This window comes from Macaca nemestrina, chromosome 19 (genome assembly GCF_043159975.1).
Source record: "Macaca nemestrina isolate mMacNem1 chromosome 19, mMacNem.hap1, whole genome shotgun sequence".
NCBI lineage: Eukaryota > Metazoa > Chordata > Mammalia > Primates > Cercopithecidae > Macaca > Macaca nemestrina.
In genome coordinates, this window is record NC_092143.1 from 18,976,846 (window position 1) to 19,000,517 (window position 23,672).

General features: G+C 39.2%; 1 protein-coding gene and 1 long non-coding RNA gene across 12 annotated transcripts in view; one reads left to right on the forward strand and one right to left on the reverse strand.

Moving 5' to 3' along the window:
• Positions 1–23,672, forward strand: part of LOC139360002 (uncharacterized) — a 247,168-nt gene that overhangs the window by 103,500 nt on the left and 119,996 nt on the right. The gene's annotated exons all lie outside the window — the stretch shown is intronic.
• LOC105477026 (cadherin 20) overlaps positions 1–23,672 on the reverse strand; it is a 224,049-nt gene that overhangs the window by 78,692 nt on the left and 121,685 nt on the right. The window contains exon 1 of one of the 10 annotated variants that reach the window (XM_011733349.3): positions 6,751–6,771. The exons of the other annotated variants lie outside the window; for them this stretch is intronic. The gene's annotated coding sequence lies outside the window, so the exon portion shown is untranslated. Of the gene's footprint in view, positions 1–6,750; positions 6,772–23,672 lie in introns of those variants that run through there. 10 annotated transcript variants of the gene reach the window in all.

Consider the following 23,672-nt stretch of genomic DNA (forward strand, 5'->3'; position numbering starts at 1 on the left):
GAGATTGGGTTTTGAGGTTGGAGCAGGGGATGGCTTTTCCTTTTATTATAAGTCTTTCAGAGCCATCTTGGGTTTTTTTTTTGTTTTTTGTTTTTGGCCCATGCAAATATTCTACTTGCAATAAAATAAAAACTGACTCAAAAATTTAAAAGAACATATTCAAATAAGCAAAATAAATATTAAGGAATTGAATAGAAAAGAAAGGTTTGAAACAGATGTAGTGAATATATTGTATATACTTCAGAACAATTTTTTTCCACCTGTTAAGTGTTTCTGAGAGCAGAATGGATATATCGATGTTCACACTTAGTGTCTTTATTCCTCCAAAATTGGTGACTATTATATTTATGGTGTCTTTCAATTGCAGTTTCACAGGATCAAGGAAGTGGAAATACTTTAGGACAGAGATTTTCAGAACTATGCTCTTCTAGACCTTAAAATTCTAAAGCTTTTTCAAGATCTGTTATGAAACTGCTAGGCTTAGCTGTCTTCTTATTTCCCGCTTTCTTTATTACCACTTTCCCTTTTACTAAGCTCCACCTTAATCTGTGTTACATATTTGGCAAGAAAGATTTCTTCACTAAGTTGGTTAACTGGGGGTAAAGAAGAGGCTACATCTCTATTCTTCATTATCCACAGTTTACTTCTCATGCGTTGAATAGTTAAATGGGAACAATTACAAGATGTGGGTTAGTAGAATACATGGAAAAACAAAAACAAAAACAAGCTACTGAGAAAACATGCAGGTGAATACCATTTTTATAATTCCCAGTATTATAAGAAAGGTAGGGAAAGGTTCCCAGAGAATCTTTCCCTACCTTTCTACCTTTATCAAAGTTAGAAAAGGCAAATGTTGACAGATTGAATTAAATAGTTATTAGAAATTGTTATATTTTATATGTTAAAAATATATATTAAAAATAGGCAACATGCATGAGAAAACGAGGGCTTATTGTCCTTAACATATTTAGAAATCTGTATGCTCAACATTTAAAAGGCGATCATTCCAAAAGAGAGTGATCAAATGACAATAAGAAAAATTCATAAAGGCAGAAATAAAATGATCAATAAATATATGAAAACCATTTTACTTTTTTTGGGACCGAGTCTCGCTCTGTTGCCCAGGCTGGAGTGCAGTGGCACGATGTCAGCTCACTGTAACCTCTGCCTTTTGGGTTCAAGCGATTCTCCTCCCTCAGCCTCCCAAATAGTTGGGAGTACAGGCATGTGCCACTATGTCTGACTACTTTTTTTATTTTTAGTCGAGACAGGGTTTCACCATGTTGGCCAGGCTGGTCTTGAACTCCTGACCTCAAGTGGTCTGCCTATCTCGACCTCCCAAAGTGCTGGGATTATAGGAGTGAGCCACTGCGCCTGGCCTCAGAAAACATTTTAGTTTCACAATCAGCTTAAAAATACAAATAATAAAATATTTCAACCTATTAAATTGGCAAACATTAAAAAAGAACTAAGCTAACCAATGTTTCTGAGCGTATGTTGTTCATCATATACATATGGATGGGAGTGTGGGTTGGTAAAAGCTTTCTGGAAGACAGTTTTGCATGATGTGCCATGTCTTTAAAATTACTGATGGATCTTGAGCTAATTATAATATATATTTTAATTTTCATTTATTAGCATTATTAGAGCAGAAAATTAGTGTAATCCATATTTGCAACAATAGATGATTCTAAACTTTATGACATACTCATGCAAAGGAATACCATTCAACTGTCTTTGAAGGAAAATCGAGAATTGGTTTTAAAGCTGTTCTCAAGAACACTGTTTATTATCAATTTCTCACATTGTTGCCACACACCTTTTAACTGCAGAAAACAGAGAATTTAGCCACTTTGCAGTATAGAATCTAAGTACAAAATCTATTCTATAGAAATACTTCAGAATAAACTAGTACAGTGAGTCAAGTTATGTTCGAATTAGCTAACTGGACTGGTAGTGTGACAGTATCCATTATCTACAGATCCCAGTTACCTTTATGGAAGGTAATTGTAGGAGGTGTTGTTTATCAACCTGAGATGCAACATTCTCTTCTCCTTGGTACCACTGGGTCTTGGATCTCTCCAACAGACCATGCCCAGCCGCGTGTATATGATAAGAGTTGTTATTTGACCTAGAGACTGCAGTAGCAACCTGCCTCTAATTATATCATAGTAATAAAATCATGGGGCAAGGATTGGCTCAATGTCCTCATTTTTCTAGGCTGTTTTTTTAATTCCCTGATGGTTCTTCAGTAGTGTTCTCTAGTTTAGTATCTGGAACCACCTTTCAAGCAAGTGTGCGAGGTGTTCTCAATGAGGACTCTCAGCACATCCCGAGTGCTTGTGCCTCCCCAAAGTCCAGTCCAATTAGCCTCTGAGAAGATTATTGAATATATACTTACATTTTAATTTTTCTTGGGAAGTTCTATGTTAACAAAGGACTTATTTAAAAAGAGAGATTCCCAAATGGCCCAAGACAAATTGATCTGCAATTAGATATACTTTAATGCAGAGTGAAGCCATCGTGAATCCCAGAAGTGACTGGCACCATCAGGAGTGAGAACTGTTTAAGTCAGAATCTTCTCAGCCATTTCAGGTGCTTCAGAAACCAGGCTATTTTTCGTATCAAGGTAACCAACTAGATCGAGGCCTGAATTAAGGGACACAGTTGTATTCTCCTGTAATGAGGGAAGAGAGATTTCATCCAGTGGTCCTTTATCATTTGATCTTGTACTGGATCATTTTGACACTAAATCACATTTTCTGGCTAGCTCTTGTTATAAAATAAATCCCCTCAAAATGTAGTTAATACAGCCATCATTTTATTAATTTTCACAGTTTTCTATGGATCAGGAATTTGGATATATCTTGGCTATGTGGGTTGTAGTGTGGGTTTTGTCAGGCATTTGCAATCAGATGGTGGCTAGATCTTGGACAGCTGGGTCTGATGCCACTGGGGGCTGCCGGGCATCTTTGTCTCTCCATATGGTCTCATTTAGCACCTTTACATGTGATTTCCACGTGCACTGATTTGGGCTTTGTCACAGCGTGGTGACTCTGGGGATGGCAGTTGCAATCAAGGCTCTGGTGTGAATGCTGCTGTTCTCAAAGCAGAAGCTATGTCTTCTGCTGCATTCTTTTGGTTATGAGTCACAGCAAGTCCACATGCATCTTAACGGGAACGTGGCGAGACTCCAGAAGAGCCTGCAGGGTGGGAGATGGTATTGTGGCTCTCTTTAGAAAATGCAGTCTGCCACCTGGAATCCTGGACAGGCATCCAGGACCACTGAGTTCATTGTTGAAGAACTTTAGCAATCTCAGAATACAAAGAGCCAATCCCCGTCAAGGATGAAAAGGCAAGTTCTTGCATTTAGAAGGGGGTGAGAAAAAGTTATTTTTCTGTTTAAAAAACAGAACAAGTTTAGTCAGACTGGTCTAATTTTCATTCATGATGTGACAGAGATAGATGTCTCTAAAGAAGAGAATTCTATGCAGGCTATATGTACACAACTTTTGATTATGTCTGTTCAGGCATAACAAAAGAGAGAACATTCTGATGGTTCAGTACTGAGTGGAGAATTATCATCAATGGATCATTTTCAACTTCAGTGCAATAACACGTACTATTATACAGTAGGTTCTAGATCAATAATTTAATATCCATTCATACTTTTAAGGATGTCTAAAGTCGTGATCGCTAAGCATTGAGATTTTTCCAAATATGCAACAAGTAAAAGAGATGGTAAAATCTGTGGCTTGGCTTTAGACACATGGATCACTGGAGAAGTATTAGGAGATAAACAGAGTGATGATGAATAAAATAAAACCTAGTAACTTCTGGAAGTGAGAAACTCGTTGAACAATGTAAGATTAGTGAGTCACAGTGGATATCATTTATTTCCAGTTTGACTCCTGATTTTATTTAGGGCTTCCCTTGTTCTGTTTATTCTAGCCCAAAGATGGGCACTTCTAGCCATCCAAGTCAAAATCCAGAAGTCAGGGTAAGATTTCTTCTCTCCCCACCTTCACATCCCCATATCTAGTTACTTAGACCTGTCAAGTTCTGCCAGTTCTGCCTTGTAAGTCTTTCTCAAATCTATCTTTCCTCTCCATTCCTGCTGCCATTGCCATAGTTCTGGTGTTGTAAATTCTATCCCTTCAGTAGCCCTCTGGCTGGTATTCCTGTTCTCATCTATCCTGTTATCTGCCAGAGTGATCTTATCGGACCACTCACCTGCTAAAAGTTCTCTAATGAATCCTCATTTTTTAACTGATAAAATCTATACTCCTTGACAGGACATTAAGGACCTACACGATCTGGCTCTACCTCTACCATTCTCTCTCATCTTTCCCTGTTCCTCAACGTTTTGGAGTCCCTCCGAAAAACTATAGATGCTGTGTTTTAATACCTTCATATTTTTGCTCGAAGACAGATGCCTTTCCCTGGCCCTTCTTTGCTAAGCAATCTCTCTTCCAGGGAACATCTATTAATCCCCAGGCCTGTCTTCTGTGCCCCCTGCCACTCTGGCCATGATGCCAGCACAGCCCACATGGTTGCTTTTCATGCTAGCCTGCAAATTCTCTGAGGACAGTGGCTGTCACCTCTGTATTCTCAGCATTAGCATGGTGTCGGCACCAACAGGAATTTAATAAAACTTGGAGTTGAATTATTTAAATAAAAAGTGAACAACGGTTCAGCAATATAACATTCTTATCTTGAAGAGAATCTTGGCACTTGTACGGCGATATTAAAAGAGTAGAATCCCGAGGAACCAGCAGGTGGGACTGGGATCCTCGCCAGAAGTTGTCAGTTTCTGAGAGCTATACAACGAAAAGAGGTTTGGAGAGTGAGGATGGCTTGAAACTTGGAGCAGGTTCAAAGAAATCCATGGAGCCCTAAAGATGAAATCTAAGTGTCTGAAAACAGGAAATCTTTAAGGCAAGGGGAGAAAAGGTCACAGTGCGCTTAATAATGATATCCACATTTTAAAAATTCATCTTCACAGAAGATGAGCATCTCTTTAGGAATGAGGAACAGGGAACACAGCATTAATCAGTGGCAAAAGAGACTTAAACAACGTCAGGTTTCTTGAAGCTTATAAACTGGGACAGGTTGCTCAGGGAGATTAAGAAATCTTCTGCCCTTCCTTGGGTGGAGAGTGATGATAGGGACAAGAGACTGCAGGGGAGGAAGTGTGACACTGACTTTGGCTGGGAGATCTGCCAGGGGTGGGACATGGAAGCAAGGGATTTTAGGGTCTTTTACAAACACTAGAAATCAATGTTGTTTTAAAATGCTGATTTTACATAGTAGTAAGCATTTATAACATTTCACTCATTTTTGCCTAGGAGAAATGTTGAATTTACAAGCGTATAGTGAACAGAACGAGTTGCCCTTTCCGAGTGCAATCAATTGATGATGATGCTTGATTCTAGCTATTTCTACTCTTATTGGCTATAAAGCATCAGTTAAAAAAATATTTTTTATGACCTGCTGATTGATCCCAGGTAGTACTTGCAGCAAGGCAAAATTGTTAGCTCTGCTGTCTGAAAAAATCATTGTTATTTGAGAATTACAAGTCAGCTTCCACTGCTTTTATGCTGACATTTTTCTCCCCTTTCTGATATTTAAATACCATGTAAGGAAGCCACAAAGATGTTCAGATGTTTCTAGTGGAAACTGCATTATCAGTTAAAATTGCTGTATGTTTCTTTTCTATGTTGGTAAGAGAATTTAGGTTTCCTTGGAATGGAAAATGCTCTTATGTATCTTTTGCGAAGTTTATTATTTCTTTCCCTATAATCCCTTTTATCTTTCCCATATAGTAACTAATTATTAAAAGAAACCCATATAAACTTTACCAGTTTTTGTTCTTATACTGTAAGGCTAAGAATAGTTTAACAGGAACCAAACCACATGCTTTAATCCATAATAAGGAAAAAAGATTTTGCAAACGTTTCTCTTCACAGTATTAAAAGTAAATGAAGGTTAAAGAAGGAGGCTAGAAAGAAAGCCTTATTAATGGGAAATACATTCTGATAAACTGATTCCAATCTTAATAGTCAATTTAAATGATACAATTGGTTAATAACATCAAATTAGGATTAAAGAAAGAGATAAAAATCTATTTCCACAACTTATTTCAAAACAAGACCTTCACTTGCTGATGCCATATTACATCAATCTGATTATACTGTTCATAATAAAGTATGCCCTATGATAGAATCCTGCTGGGAGATGTGTTTAATCAGATGCCTTTGATATTATTTGAGCGAAAACTACTTTAGACTCAAAAGAATCAAAGAGAAAAATCTTTTGCTTCTGCAATCAGTCTTAACCCATGGTGGAAACTAGTGCTCTGTACACATCCCGTCCTAATCTACTCACAAACATAAGCGCGACCTGACTGGTTGGGATTTCAGATTTGTCTTTTTCAGAAACCATGAAAGAAATTTGCTTTGCTCAATAACCGTGTTCCACACCGACTGCTCATTTCTAAGTTTATCACAAATCAAGTCGAGATAAAGATTTTCTGTTGGCAGGAATTTTAATGGACACTAGTGACTACAATTAACAGCCACCCAATAATAATTTAAAATGACTATCTCAGATCACTTTGTTTGGCTCCCACAGGAACTAAATTGACACATTCATTTCCCAAGACAATCTTTCTATTTCATTGACCAATCTTGAACATTTTGTGAAGATATGGCAAAGAAATAACAGACAAGACAAAGTTTTATAACTTACTTTTCTCCTTTCTCAGAGTGCGCTATTTTTGCATTTTCCGAGCTTGCCACTGAGTGGTGGAGTTCCCTTCCTGCTGCCAGCTCCTGCTGTATGTCAGGACAACTTAAAGTGGCCCTCCTCTTGCCAGTTCCGGATTAGTCTTTAAATTAGAATCAGTGATAAAAGAGGCCATCCATCGGATGCGAGGACATCAGCTCAGTAACTTTGGGGGAAGAAGGCTTTCCTTCCCCTGCTTCCTATGCCCTGGGGTTTGAGCATGTCTCTTGGGGGGAAGTAAGACCCAGCCAGCTCCCAAGTTGCTGATGCAGCCTAAAGTGACTTGGAAAGGGAGCGGGAACAAAAGGCATCTCTTAAGTTAGGTGATTAGCAGCAAATGATGTATGGGGGTGGGAGGGAGCCTGGTATACAAGGAAGGGGAGCTGGCAGTTGCCCTTGTCTGGAGGGGGAAGGACAAAGAATGCTGGCCCTGAACATTTGAGGCCCTGGGGGATTTCTTAATGGAATCAAACAGCAGAGAACTATGTGCAGCCTTGTACAGTAAGAGCTAAAGTTCTTTGGACATGTTGTCCTCACAGACAGCTGAAAATATCTAGTGGCAAATACCTATCAGCTACTGATGCATTTCAGAAACAAAAGATAATGGGAAGGCTAACAAATCTCACGTCTTTTTCACTTACCATTGCTTAGTGTTTCCAGTAAGTAAATGCAGTATCTCAGCTGAGCTGCTCTTTCAAATTATTGTTAATTAAATAATACTCCCTAAGAAATCTGTCATTACCGGCAGCCAGGAATGGGTTTGTTGAGTTTGCCTGAGGCTATAAATGCTCTGACAAACGGGCTCTTAATTGACATAAGAGGTAATTTCATTGGGGATTGTAGTTCACTTTTCCCAACAATTTTGTAGTATGTTTTAGATCATAAACTTTTGCTTTTTGCTTCTACGTGTGGAGTTCCACAGGGCCACAGGGATCATTCTCTAATGATTCATCCATTGAATAAACCATTCTTCATAATGGAAAAAATGCATGTTGCCATTGAATCTGTAATTTCCCCCCAGTTCCATTATGACTAAAGAGAAGCAACTGGTAACAGATTTTAAAATTAACTTAATTTCCTCCAGTTCATTATATTAGTTATCCTTTGAAATAAATGACTTTTGCTGGGAGATATAATTTCTGGTATGTCATGGACCTAACTCTGACATTATCTCTTGTCAACTGTTTTCCTAGTAGACTGGAGAGTTAGGTAGGTGGAACAATTATCATTAGATGGAGTTGAAAGGGAGACAGATGAGGGCATTTGGCTGCAGAGAGCAACATGTGCTATGGCCTAGAATTTAAAGTGACCTTATCTACAAACATTTTCCTTCTGTTCATGAGCAGAGAATAAGGACAAGTATTAAGAAAAAGTCACCATTTTTTTAGAGTTAGAAAAGTCTCCATATGCCATTTCAAAAAGAAGTGCTATTTCAGCCTTTTCTTAAATGACCTCTTTTCCATCATAATGTAATATATTTCTTTCACCTTTTGACTGGTACTTTGGTTTTTTAATCAAGTTACATACTTGTTTCAGAAAAATTACACTTTAGAATGCATCTTGGTGGTATTTCATTCCAAGTTTCATTTGGTTGAATTAATGTGCAGCTGTGGCTTAGTGGAGGGAAGAGAGAGGGAGGGAGGGAGAGAAAGAGGAGAAGATAGAAGAAGGCTCATATAATCCAACCTCCAAGCATAACTTTCCTCAATTTCACGTTTCAGTATCGTTATAGAAACCTCTATCTGTAATAAAAGCATAATTTAGGTGAATAGTACTAAAACATATATACCCATATTATATCAGTGATTTACTGTTCCATGGTCAAAATTCTTTCCTTTCTTCCTCTTCACCAAGTTCACATCTTATTTTTATCCTTTGTCTATCTGGCATCACTTGATAATCTTTCATTCTTTTTTTTTTTCTTTCCAGCTTCTTGTCTCTCTCTTTTTTCCGTTAAGGCGTGAATAAGCAGGCATCTCCGCCAATATGTCTATACATGGCTGAATACACTTGGTGAAAAGCAGGGTCTCCTTTTGTCTGGGCCTTGGATGGCTGCGTGTCATTCCGCACCAACGGGCAGGGCCTCCCTCACAGTAGGAACTTTGCAATAATTGCCAGAACAAATTGAGCTCAGGCTTATCAGTTCCTTTCCTTTTTCCATTGGAAAATGGAGGGAATAGGGGAACAAGGCCAGTTTTGACCATTAACAATACAGCGTAGAAATAGATTGGATACAGCCAGTGCCCAGTCATGTTGCAAACAGTCATGGGATAGATTGTGTACAAGGATGATAAGATGCGACCCTGTAATCACACAGCTAACTGAGCCCTGATTTCCCCACAGCCCCCAGGGTGCTCTGGTGTGTATGATATGCATATATAGCCGTTGGCAGGGGAGTTATTGGAACTGACACACAGACCGCCGGCAGAGGTGAAAACAAAAGATGTGATGGGTCGGTGCTTGCGTTCTTTTTGCATCTGGTGAAGACCAGCAGAGGCAACTCTCAAACTGTTTTCACCAGATTGCAATGAGAAAAATAGTCTTTGGTAAGAAATCTGAACATAGGGGAGAGAAACTCATTTAAAAATCATGTTACACTTTCCTTTTTTCCCTGCACAAGTCTTTATCAGAATCTCTATGAATCACTGATATATTTCATGTACCTACATCCCTCTCCCCATGTTCGGCGTAGCAAATGTGTGTGTATGTATGTGTATGTGTAACTAACATTTTTTATTTTGTTTTATATGTATATAGGTAGCTGGATATGATAATGTATATACATAAATGTAAATGCAAACATGCAATGGCATGGGTGATTTTCTCCTTACATACATACGTATGTTTATACTCCAAAGGTTGATTCTAACTCTACTAAATGCCACAGACTCCCTACTAGAAATCTTTCCTTAATGAGAGATTATGTTGGATTTGCTTGAGGGTCACATACACAACCAAGGTTATATACGGTGTTGCCCATTATAGGATGGTTGAGAGGGGAGAGGAGACAAGACTTTACCCTAACTGGACAGCCAGACTGTTGTTTCAGAACTGCTAAAGCAGCCAGATCACCTGTGCGTGTGACAACCCAGTCTGTATTTCTAAAATAGTGTTATTTATATAGGGGTGTGTGTGTGTGTGTGTGTGTGTGTGTGTGTGTGTGTGTGTATTCTCATCCAACTGGGGTTAAGCTTTGCTCAGCTGCTTCCAAAGTGACTGGAAGTAGACAACATGAGGAGCTAAAGCCAACTGAGTGGCTTTCCATCTGCCTCTGCTTTGCTTGGAAATAACCAGCCAAAGCAACGGTTTTAGCTTTATTCATGTGTTGTTGTTATTCTGATCTGAAGCAGAGGCTGACATGAAACAAACATGGCATTTCCTTTTGAAAATTGAATTCTGAAGTTGGCTTCGTCTTTCCAGAATCACAGTGCTGTTGCAGTTCCTTCCCAGCTTTGTGAATGTCATAAACAATTTACATATAAAGCTCCAAATCTGGAGGTAATGACCACATTTGTGTTTTAGGATTTTTGAGGGGAGGGGTTTGATTTTTAGTGGTTATGAAGGGATTTGTTGAGATTTGTCGGATGAATGGAACTTGTTTCCCCCATACAGGAGAGATCAAGAAATGGGGAAACAAATTCGTAATAAAAAACACCTTTGCCAGTCTTTTACTGGCAATTTTTAAGGAAATACAGCAAAATGTAAAGTCATGCAAATGAGGCTTTTTGAGGAACTTCGTTAGCATCACCCACAAGCCATAGTTTACAATAAATGGGCACTGGGGCCCCAACAGGTCATGGCCCATAGCCAGCTTGCTGCAATTGAAGTGAGGCTTACAGTAAGGCGAGTCCCCTGGACACGATGTATGAGGTATGGATGACAGTACATTATCTAAGCCAGTTGCACTGTAGTGAGTTGAAATTGGAAGGCACTTAATGGAGCAAGTGGCGGGAAAAGGGGATACTAGAAAAACACAGTGCATTAAAAGTCTCTCAGCATTAAATATGCTTAGGAGAGATAAGAAAAAGAATATTCTTAGAAAAGATTTACCATTATTCTTTAGTACTATGTCCTTCCCCTCCCCAAACACACACACACATACACACACACACACACACACACACACCCCTACACATCCCTACAGACAGAAGTGAAAAGGGATTTCCCTCACTGAGAACATCCTTAGCATATCTTGATGCCTTGAATCTTTTGGGGCCATAAGGAAAAATAATTGTTTTAGGGAGAAATAAGGATTTGAGAATCTTGGCTATCAAGATTATCGTTTCTGTTCTCCACACATTGCAGTGAAAAGGCAAACCATGCAATTTTGACTTAGTTTCATGTTGACACTGGTGATTGGATCATGACTGTTCTTGTAGGTACAGTTGAGGCCTATTAACTTGAGAGTGATTACAAAAGGACCCGTGATATGTACAGAATCACATTCTCCAGGGGAGGCAACTTGATGGGAAGTGTGGCTGCCTGGGTTCTAACCTCTGCTCCACTGTATACAGGATGTGTAAACTTGGGCAAGTACTTAACCTCTTTGTGCATCCCCTTCCACACCTGTAAATTGGAGCTAATAGTAGTTCCTACGTCTATTACATAAGTCACTATATGTGAGGCAATGGGGCAGAGCCTTCGCACACAGCAAATGCTCAATAGATACTAGTTATTAGTACTAGTAAGAGAACATAAGCCTTGGGGTCAGGCAGAATCAGCTTTAGATTCTACTTCTGTGTTTTTTGGCAAAGATTTAATATTTCTGAGGCCCAGAGAGTTTCTAATACATAGAATTGCAGGGTTGCTATAAGCATGAAATCCTCTCATGTGCCACAGGAAGGCCCAGTGTGTAGAACATAAGAGATGCTAAGTAAAAGTTTGTCTTTCCAAAAGTAGAGAAGAAAATACCCCTGTGGTATAAACTATCATGTTCATCTTTCCTCATAATTGTTTGGATCTTTTCCTTCATTATTTTTGGAGGGAGTGAATTTTTCTAACTTGGGATTTCATGTTAGTTATTGGCCAGGAGTGGTGGTTCCTCAAAGTGATTGAAGTTGCAAACCCTGTATTTGATGGATAGTGAGAAATGGAAGCTTGTTAGTAATGAGACATAAAATTGTACCTGGCTTGTCGAAAAGACACTCTATACCTGACATTTTTTGGGAAAAAACCCCCCAAACACCATAAATGTGCTTCTTCATTGTGATGATGTGGAAATTGTCAGATTCTCAAGCAGAGAAGAAGGCAAATTAGGCCTCCCAAGCCTCTCCAAACACAGAGAGAGTAGGAAACTGATTTTCCAATACTATAATTTGCACATGATTCTAATGAGAAAATCTGAAGGGATATCGTGGCAATATGTCTCCCCAGTGGCAGCTGATCATTATATATATGTACTCTCATTAGAGATGGTACCAGTCAGCTTTCGGAGTGTCTGTCTAGCATATTTCTGTCTTAGAACTGACTTCCATCCTTGAAGGACTGGCCCCTGCAGCCTTGTTTGTAACAAAGAACTTGCCCATCCCCCAGGCTGAAACTGGAACAGGTTGGACACTTAGCCAAGACAGGCCAAGCACATTGTTTGCTGGGAGTATGGAAGGAACCTGCAGGCATGGCTGGGGCGCTGCGCCCTGCAGAAGCAGAGCAGAGGAAGTGGGACGAGAAGAGGGAGGTGGGGAGGGCACGGGAAGAGGGCAGGCTCTTGCTCCTTGTTTCAGTCCCTCTGGAGGCTGAGCCCAAACTCCTGCGTGTGGATTCTATGAGTTACCTCTGTAATTGTGCACTAATTTCTCTCTTTGCCTTAAAGCCATCTTGAGGGAATGTTGCTTCCCTCAGACCTAAACTTTACTAGGAGGAGTTCCCAAAACTTTGCTAGGTTAGTCCCTAGATAGATATCTCATGGGAAACTGGCCTCAAGTTGTGGATCCAGGGAATAAACCATTTAGAGATTTCCATGGACTTAATCCTCTTCTCTGTCCCCTAGAATGTTTCCAGCACCTTTATTAATTAGGTAAACTGTGGAAGGTAAAGTCATAACAAGATGGCCTTTGAAGAAATGGCGGTGACATCATGAATTCTTGTCCCGTAACTCTGCGTGACTAGAACATCATGTCATAAAAGGATTTTTGAATACTCATTTTTAAGGAAATGCAGTATGATGTAGCATTTAAGTGAAATAGTAAGTTCGTATTGTAAATGTTGTGAGTTTGAAAATTTATGAAATACTAACAAGAATTGTTCGTAAAAAGGTAAAGAGAATCACTATCAGAATTATTTACCTTTTGTAAATTACCATTTATTTCAAAAAAAGTAATGAGTTACTATTCACACAGTAAAAAGAAGCTATTTGCTTCTCTTGAGAAGTATGTCTTCATTAAGCCGCATATATATATAGCTTAATGAGAAAAAAATATATATTTTAATTGACAGGGTCTTGCTCTATTGCCTAGGCTGGAGTGCAGTGGCACAATCATGGCTCACTGCAGGCTCAACCACCTGGGCTCAAGTCATCCTCCTGCCTCAGCCTCCTGAGTAGCTGAGACTACAGGCCCGCATCACCATGCCTGGCTCATTTGTAAATTTTTTTTGTAGAGACAAAGTTCCTCCAGGTTGCTCAGGTCGGAGCTTTATATGGTTTACGTGACTAGTATACCTCCTTCCCAGAGCAGATTCTGTATCTCGGTGGGTCACTAAGTTTCTCTGTAGAATTATATATAGATTTCGAAACGCATAAATATTCCTTTCCATATGTTTTCTGGATGCTTTGATCCTCTATGCTGTTGATCTTCTTGCTTCATTTCAATGTTGTTTCAAAATGGACCATTACAATTCTCTTGATTTGAAAACAAAACAAAATTCCAGCCCATGTAGTTCTTTTTTTTTTTTTTTTACATGTAATTCTGAGAGTTAAGAATTTATTTCCAAGCTATCAAAATTTAAAAATGTTTTGGAGATCAAAATGTCAATTCAGTTTTGCAAATCTGGTAACTCTAAAAACTCTGAGATTCTTATTGCTACTTTTATTTTATTTAGTGCAGTGGGAAGTATGTATGCTACTAGCAAAAGGTCCATGCAGTTACAAGATGAGCCAACATGCCATTCTTTATAAAAAATGACAATTGTAACTAACGGATCCAAAGCAATGCTTGAGAGAGGCCAGGGGGCTAGAGAATGACTAGAGTTAATAGATTTGGTGCTGTTCTTTGCTTTTTTTGGTTTTCTTTTCAGTAGCTGAAGGGGTATATGTGTAGAAAGTAATGTGTTCCAGTTCCTGCAGACAGTGACACTATTTTCAATTTCAATTGAAAACAATATCTAGGGCATATTCTTGGGCAGCCAGGCCAACTGGTTTATTTCTAGTGAGCTCTGTGAAGAGCATGTTTAAAATACTCTCCAGGGTTTACTTGGGAGCTGAAGTTGTTTGATATTACAAGGCTTATTTTGAAATGATTGATTCCATTTGTGGATACTGTCATTTCCTGAAGTTAGTTGTGAGTCAAGATTATTGTTAAACATTGATAGATCCTGTTGAGGATTTTCTAAATATGTCCAGTGGCTTCCTACATTTTATTTTAGTACTCATCATTCACATCTAGACCATGATGGAGGATTCTAACTGGTTTTGCCACAACCTTGACTTCAACATCAGCTCTGGGCTTGGTTCATTAATGTCTGCTTTCAAGTCTGAGAGGTCTGGCTGTTACTCAATGTGATGCTAATGTTTCTTTCTAGTCCTAGATATTGATAAATGGGTGTGGTTGCTTTCAGCTCCCTGTGGCTTCGAGTCACAGCCCACATTCATTTCTAGCCAGTGTTTTGATCAGTGATTCTGTAGTGAGGATAGTTTTGGCAGGGAACTGTCAGCTACTGTAGCAAGCTCTATCCTGCTGGGGTTCCCAGACTCTAAGTTGACCAGCAAAGTGAATCAAAGCATCCAGAAAACAGACGGGAGGGGATATTCCTGGAGATATCCTGGTCTTTGCTAGCAGTGACATGTTAAGCTTTTTGGCTTATCTATGTTTCTATTGATTTTTTTAATGGAGGCAAAGGGAAGGGAGCGTTGTGTGATGGGCAGAGAGGACAGTGGGTTGGTGGAGATATTAGGGGAAGGGGTGAGACTAGGTTTGGACAGAAAAAAAATTAGAATTGCACAGTATGTTAACTTTTTTTTTTCTTTTTTTACACCTTGTTAAACCACCAAACTCTTTTTCCCTCAGATGTGCCCTTGATTTTTTTTGAAAGTTAGAAGCATAACCATGCTGGATAAGCACAAAAACTCTGAGCTTACATAAAGCGTATAATGATGTTATCAATAAAATTTAAAAACAAAATTACCAGAGTGGTATGTATTTAATTATGCACACACTTCTTACTGTGCTATATAGTAATAATAGCAAGCGAATCACATAAACACTGTAGCTGATGTTACTTTTAATAGGGAAGGTAACTAATATTTATTGAATCCCTAATATCTGCTGGGCTCCTTGCTGGGTGCTTTACATATGTTACCTCATTTAGTGTATCGCTAACAAGGTGTTTCCAGACTCAGTGTGGGCAGAGGAGGGAGAAATGACACTTCTGGACCCTTCTAAAGATGCAGAATTCTCTTTTCCTTGTCAGGGGCATACATTTTCCCAATGGTCCAGGTGTCTGTCACATCTCCTTGATCTAGGAATTTGTGCTTCCTGAGTCCTGGAATCTTAGTCACCCCTGGACAGAGTGAGGACACAGTGCCCGGAGTTGGGAGTTGACCGAACCTACCTTCAGATGGGATTTCTGCTTGAATACCAGGAAGCAGAACTCAGAGTAACTCAATAGTTTTTGAGGAGAATGTGAACAGGAGACTCACTGCAGCCCCCAGCAGTGCTCTCCTCTTTCTCTCCCAATGCTCAGCCTCCCAAAGAGAAGGAAGTCAAAGGGTGCGTTTCAGAGAAGGCCCCACCACCTTCATCCCTCTTATGCCCTTCCAAACATGTTCATTGACAATAGCATTTCACTATTTAGAGTCTGGCTCTCTCATCTTTTGGGATTAGGGAATTCTTTGAAAGTCTGACAACAATCTTTACACTCTTCAGAAAAATGTACCAATATTTACACTTCAGGTTAACATTCCTTGATTTAGAGATTCACACAGACCACCAAGAAAAAGCTCTGGGAGGATGAGGGAGGGTAGTTGTGAGTCTATCAGCCATTGATTCTCTTGAGGATGATACTGGGATGGGGTGAAGAGCTGGGGCTGAGATTAGAAGAAACAAGGAGTACGAGAGCAGTGCTGAGAGCACTCATGAAGGTGCCTACAAGGAAGAGAGAAGGAGCCTGGAGGGGAAAAGGGAAAAGAGACAACAGAAAGGGCCCTTGAAATGGTACTCCAAGGGGGACATGGGAAACTGTAAGTCCAGGAAGACAATTAAGTCAGGGAAGAAAGCGAGGTATTTAGATATAAACACAGAATTGTAATAACAAGAAGTTGTTTACTATAATATGTGAAATCCTGAATGGTATATAACTTAGTGTGAATTATGCTTTCTAAACATTCAACTGCTATCAGAGAATAATTGCCATGCTAAATTATTTATATTTGTGGAGCAAATGACTTTAGGCACTCAGGCTTTTATCTCTTCCTCTGAGGAACCTTTTGAACTTCGTTTTCTTGAACCCTGTGCCATCCAGGCAGGTGTGTTACTGGAAAACTTCAAGGATCTTGAGTTATTAGCCCTTATTATTGGTGCCGCCACCTAGATGCCCCCCCCTTTTTTTTTTTGCTAAGAGATTAATATTGAATACTTGTTGGGCATCTTACATTAACAGCTATTGTTTGATTTCTGTTTCCTTTTTGTGAAGCAAAGTGAAAAAATCTTAATTTTTGGAGCAGAGAGAGGATAATATATCATTTTGGTAAAGTTACTGGCTATATTCCATCACTGAGAAAATGCTAGCCATATGGGATGGGTTGAATTGTGTCCCTCCTGGAAGATATGTTGAAGTCCTTATTACCTCTGGTACCTATGAATGTGGTCTTACTTGGAAATAGGGTCTTTGCAGATACAATCAAGTTAAGATGAGGCTATTAGAATGGGTCCTTAATCCAATATTGAGGCAGGAGAATAGGGTCTGAAGGCAGAGAACCTAAGGCGGATTCATGCCGACTTCGTTATTTTTAATTGACAAATTATAATTGTAATATATTTATGGGGTACAAGGTGATGTTTTGATATATGTATACATTGTGGAATGACTAAAGGTACGAGGTGATGTTTTGATATATGTATACATTGTGGAATGACTAAAGCAAGCTAATATATCCATCACCTCACACTCTTACTATTTTTAATGGTGAGAACATTTGAAATTTACTCTCTTAGCAATCAAAAGGAAAAGGAAAACCCCAACTTTTCACGCCTAAGTAACAAAAGGACCAGAGGCTACTCCTTTTGCACTCCCCTCCCTTTTTTGCCTGGCAGATGGAAGATTGAGAGTACCAATCAGATGTTTGCATAGCAGTGTAACTTTGTAACTTCACTGCAGCCTCTGAATGCGGGCCAAGTCTTCATTTGCATAGGAGTGCAACTTGTAACTATTTAGCTTCTGATTGATTGTGGAAAGCAACCAATCAGACGTGCGCATAGGAGTATAACCTTTATAACTTCACTTCAGCGTCTGATTGAGGGCCACTACTTTATTTGCATGGGGCATATACCAAATGGCCAATGGGAAACTTTGAAGGTATTTGGACCCCAGAAAATTCTGTAACAGGGCTCTTGAGCCGCTATGCTTGGCCTGCTCCCACCCTGTAGAGTGTGCTTTCATTTTCAATAAATCTCTGCTTTGTTGCTTCATTCTTTCCTTGCTTTGTTTGTGCATTTTGTCCAAGACTTTGCTCAAAATGCCAAGAACCTGGACACCCTCCACTGGTAACAATATGACTGATGTCCTTCTAAGAATAGGAGCAGACACACAGGGAAGGAGGTCATGAGAAGATGGGAGAGACAGAGATTGGGCTTATGCTGCTACACACCAAGGGATGCGTGGGGCCATGAGAAGCTGGAGGAGCCAAGGCAGCTCCTCCCCTAATGGCTTTGGAGGAAGCATGGCCCTCCCAAGATCTTAATTTTAAACTTCTACCTTCCAGAACTGAGAAAATAAATTTTTTTTTAAGTCACCCGGGTTGTGGTACTTTGTTACCTCAACTTAGGGAACTAATACACCATGCATAACTATTTTTCTATAGTTAGTAATCATTTTGATCCTATTTTGAATGAGTTCTTTAATTTTATATACTCCTGCTTGAGATAGAATACTTGTTAGAGTAATAAAAATCCAAAATATTTTCCCAATTAATATTAAATTCAAATACCCTACTTGTATAGGCCATGTATATGATTTTTATATCATTTATATATGTGATGACTCAAATTTACCTTTTCACAAAATGCAAAATTGCTATTTTCCTTTTAAAACTAAAAAATTAATGTTATTATCCTTAGTGAACAGAAAATATAAATAACAATATCATATAATTTTTTAGTACTTTTTACCTGAAATATTCTAAATAAGATTCTGACTTAAAAATACCAAAAGATATATTTACTCCTAAATCAAAAAATTACTTCAGAACAAATACTTTTAAGAAAGTTTTTAAATATTGCCTGACATTGGTCACTATTTATGTCTAGGACATCTAATTATTGAAAATGATAGCAAAAACAAGAGAAAATCACAAATGGCTAAATAAAAAGCCTCTGCAAAACAGCTTATGCAATAAATAAACCATATGGTCAAGGGATATCCAAAGTCTCAAATTTATTTTGAGACCAGAGTCCATCTGATCCTGCAAATTACCTTCAGGGAAAGATGGTGGTGCTACCCTAGTCACTCCCATGGGTGTCTGTCATGAGCGTGACTTCCAGGACTGTTTTAAACAGCAAAGAAGGCAGCCAATTCTGAGATGTGATTAGCTAAGTACAGCCTTTGTAGTGGTGGTTGCCTGTTTATGCCACTGCCTCCCTGCCCTGCATATAAGGCTTCTGTGAGTTGTTCCTCCTGTTAAATTAGATGTGTTTTGGATCGTACTCAGCTTCTTACTTTTCTTGTCATTTGCCTAAGTGAAATTTATCATAAAGTCTGTTGTTTTGAATTCAGTGCCAGGAAGACTAGTTGCAAAGGTACCCAAAGGAGTTAATTCCAAGATGACTCTGAGATGTGAATATCATTGCAGAATCATATCAAGGTCACTTGTATTTATTTTTTCCCCCTAAACAGTTTCTTGACTTTAAAATGCCTTTGGAATTTTAAACTCAAAATTCTAATCCCTTTCAGTGAGCTCAGTCTCTATGCAAAACTTGCTTCCCGCCTGCCAAATTGAAAGCATCTGGATGGAATACTGAATTTAGGTCATTTAAAAAAAAAAAAAAAGAAAGAAAACCAGTGTGTCCTCCTCTAGAAGAAAGGAAGGAACTCAAATCCAATAACATCTCACAGAGAAGAAGGTCAAATTGTTCCAACAGGAGCTTTTCTTTTCAACAGTTGGTTGGAATTGAGTATGGGACACTTTCCCTGTTCCCTATCTCTCCTTCCCCAGACACCAAATCTCAATGCCTGATTTAAATTTTTAAAGAGTTACAGCCTTTCACTCTCAGTTGTCAGTATAGCACCATTCTCTCCTAAGAGGAATGATTGGAGTATTCCTAGTTAATAACCTGAGGTTAAGCAGAGGGGAACAACACTTTTCCATCTTCCCAGGGGAGGCTCCTGGAGTGGTGTAGACAGGGCTTCTCAGACTTGAAAGTGCATAGGAATCCTCTGAGGGTCGTGCCAGCCTGCACATTTTTCTTAGGTCACCCTGGGGTGGGGCCTAAGCTTTTGCATTTCTGAAAAGCTCCTAGGTGGTACCAACAACTGCTAGTTGGTGGACCACATCTTGAGTAGCAAGGAGTGGCACACTTTGAGAACATCTAGTTTAGGTCAACTTTTTTGGTCCAGACTTTCTTCCAACACCTGGCCATTTCTGGGCTTAGTATGGTGGTGTGCATATAGGACTTAGCATTAATATCTACCATACATGGATGTAATTCCACCACTTCCTCTTTCTCCTTCATCCCAAATTTCTCCCCACAAGATGCACTAACTGATATTTTAAAAATCAGTGTGCACAGAAACTTGTCATTGCAGAACATTTTTAATTGAGGACAGCGTGAGAAAACAAGGTAAGAGGTTTATCTATATTGAACCTATATTCCGTCATCAGAGAATTCAGAATATAATTTTACCAGAGGTGATAGTGTCCTATTTATGTATTTAGCACTAAGGTAAGTAATAGCCACAATGATAGCTGATTGAGACATATTTAATTTTCAGCTTTCCAAAAGCTCTAAATAAAAAAGATGATAATAATATGACCAAAGCTATTATATCCACAGCAGCACTTAAGACTGATAGATATAATGTTCCACTTAGGAGCTATTACCGTACGATTAACTAGATGGTACTAAAAAGAAGTTTCTTAACACACTTAAAGTTGTAAAGCTGTTCAGAAATAGATCTGTGCTTCTCAAGTAAATACAAACAAGGACTGAAGTCATTTTAGTGGATAATAAAAGAAATCAACAAGCCAACTCCAGCTCCCCATGGATGAGATTTAAAGTAACAAATCTATGCTACTTTATGCAATTAACATAAAATATACTTAAATTTGGAAGATTTACTCTGCCATCACCTTCCCACACAACAAACACAAATCCCGGGCTAATTTGCCTTCGTTAATTCACATGCAGTTGCAGGGCTGATTTCTGCTTTCAGATGCTTATGTGCAATCTAGCTTCAAGTTAAATTACTGCATATAAGGGCTCTTTAGCCTCTGTTCAGATCCTGAAGGAATCACAGGTTATACACATCTTAAGCTTTAAGCCTGATTCCCCAACCCTGAGGGAGGCTCTAATGCTGTATACAGAATCAAATGCGTTTGTGGAGAACAATTGCTTGCCAGTTGTCTGGCAGAACTCACCCAGCTGCTTGGCTCTGAAAGGGAGAGGACTGTGGTGGCCTCAAGTGGGAAGAGAGATTTTCCAAGATGCCTTTTTAATGGGCAACTTTCCTGACCCTGCTTTTCCCCATATATGGCAAAGAATGGTCCTAATAAATTATGACTGAGGGTCAAATACATCATTAACAACTTTTGGTGTTTTGGAGTTCTTTTTAAAACAGGATATTTAGAATGTTCTACTATTCCTCTTCAGTAAGGAAGACCCTATTCTGAAAAAGAATAAATACTACAAAATGTTTCAATATTATCACAGTAAAATAAGAGGATGGAGGGACAAAAGAAGGAGGTTGTAGGGAATGAGAAGGCAACCAGATGCAGAAGGTCTCATGCCAACATTCAGGCAGACAACAAAAGAGAAACAGAGCTGGAGAGAAGAGGCAGGATGCAGAGGAAATGCCATGAGCAGAAAGACAGCCATATTTGTTTAAACACTCACGTTATGCTGTAGATGGGTCTTATTTAAGAGTGTTTGAAGGACGACTAGCTCCTTTACTCATAAAAAGAGTTGACTGAGAACCCAGATTATTCACTGATAATCTGCATTTTAAAATTAGAACATAAGAGAAGAGGGTAGCAGCTGTGTGAGGTCAACTGGGACACAGCCAGCTATGGATTGCCTGGATGAAAAACGGGGTGGGGTAGAGGCTGGAGAATTCTCAGCTTCCTCTGTTTTAAGTTTTGGTTTTCCTCAATTCCCAAAGAGCTAAGGTCTTGCCACATATTTTCCATATTAAAAAAAAAAAAAAACAACCCAAAGATGAGGGAAAACCTCCAAACATATTACCCCACCATCATATTTGATCCTTCCAACAAGTCTGAGAAGTAGAATGAACAGGTATTCATACCACTGTCATCCAGTCAAAAGGCAGATGAGGAAACAGACCTGGCATTGAATTTCTTGGAGAAAATTACCTAGCTAGGAAGAAGTAGTCATATTCATAGTGGTTAAATAAGGAGTGGCTCTGCCACCAGGATATTTTGGGCACGTAATTTAACTTTTCTGTGCTTCAGTTTCCTCATCTACAAGGAAAATGAAAATGATAATAAGAATACCTGATTTTTAGGGTGGTAGTTAGCATTAAATGAGATAATACAACAAGCACTTTGAACAGTGTTTGGCAAAACTCTTAAGTGCTAAATAAATGCTGGGTATGACTTAATTATTAAGAGAGATTAAGCTATTCAGACCAGGTGTTGTAGATTCACATCCCAGAGCTCATTTTAATAAACTATAATTAGACGACCACTGAGGAATCAGCGAGAAATCAGAGATTACTACCTGTTTTCAGAGTCAGGGAATGTGTCAAACACACACTGATGCTCTACAATGGAAGAAAACACAGAGGTTTCAAGCAGAACACAAGGTCTGTTTAGAAGGTTTCTGACTGGAAAAAGTTCTCCTGGAAATGCATTCATGCTCTGAATGTTTGTCTCCGCCCTAAAATTCATATGCAATTCTAACTCCCTAGAAGGTGGGGCCTTTGGGAGGTACTTAGGTCTTAAAGGTGGAGCCTTAAGGAATGGGATTAGTGGCCTAATGAAAGGAGATACAAGGGAGATGATTTCTCTCTCAGCCATTTGAGGATACAATCATGAGACAGCCATCTGTACACCAGGAAGAGAGCCCTCGCCAGACACCAGATCTGCCAGCACCTTGATCTTGGACTTCCCAATTTTCAGAACTGTGAGAAATAAATGTTTGTTGTTTCAGCCACTTAATCTGTGGTATTCTGTTAGAAGCCTGAACTGCCTGAGACAGACTCATTAATCAAGAAGTTTTTTTAAGATAAAGTGTTTCCGGCCAGGCGCGGTGGCTCAAGCCTGTAATCCCAGCACTTTGGGAGGCCGATCACGAGGTCAGGAGATCGAGACCATCCTGGCTACCACGGTGAAACCCCGTCTCTACTAAAAACTACAAAAAACTAGCTGGGCGAGGGGGCGGGCGCCTGTAGTCCCAGCTACTTGGGAGGCTGAGGCGGGAGAATGGCGTGAACCCACGAGGCAGAGCTTGCAGTGAGCTGAGATCCGGCCACTGCACTCCAGCCTGGGCGACAGAGCGAGACTCTGTCTCAAAAAAAAAAAAAAAAAAGTGTTTCCATTCCAAAACCAAAATGTCTCCCATCCAAAGCTAGGTTTTTGTGGCTAAAAATGTTTTGCTCCCAAGACAACTCTCTCCAAACTTTTTGTTTTTAAAAAGTTGTGTAATTATACTATCTGTTTAACCATGCATAGTTTTAATTTTTAAACATGAAAGCAGCTCTATTAAGATTAGAAGTCCTTTAAGCATTGGAGGCAGATTTGGTTCGTAGGTTTTAACTGCCAAATATAAAAAGTACATCATCTTGTGGTCTTACCCATGAACAAATGACAAAAAAAAAAAAAAAAAAAAAAAGACAATCCTAGGTATGGGAAAACCTCAGAGGGGTAACTCCCAAATCCTATAGAGAACATAGACTATCCAGGCCAGGTCACGCTTTGCATTTGATAAGTGAAAGAAGGAAAGAAAAAATTCAAGCCTACTACTTCAAATACATTGAAGTTTATTATGTAGCAGCCACTTGGTTTCTATACCCACCTAGGAGCAAATAAAGGAATGGGGGCACCCAAACCATAGGCTAGAGGATTGAGGTTAGCAATAGACTGTGGAATGGGGCCACCCCAAACGGTGAAGCTTGTTAAATGATAGGGTTACGAGAGTTCATTTTTTAGAACTCTGTAGGGTAAATTCTACAGTGAAGGGGTCCAGAATTTAAACTTAAATGTCTCTATATAAATGTTTTGCAGTAATTTATGAAAAGTTCCTTACAAAAGCAATGCTCAACATGAAGATGCTGTTACCTATACA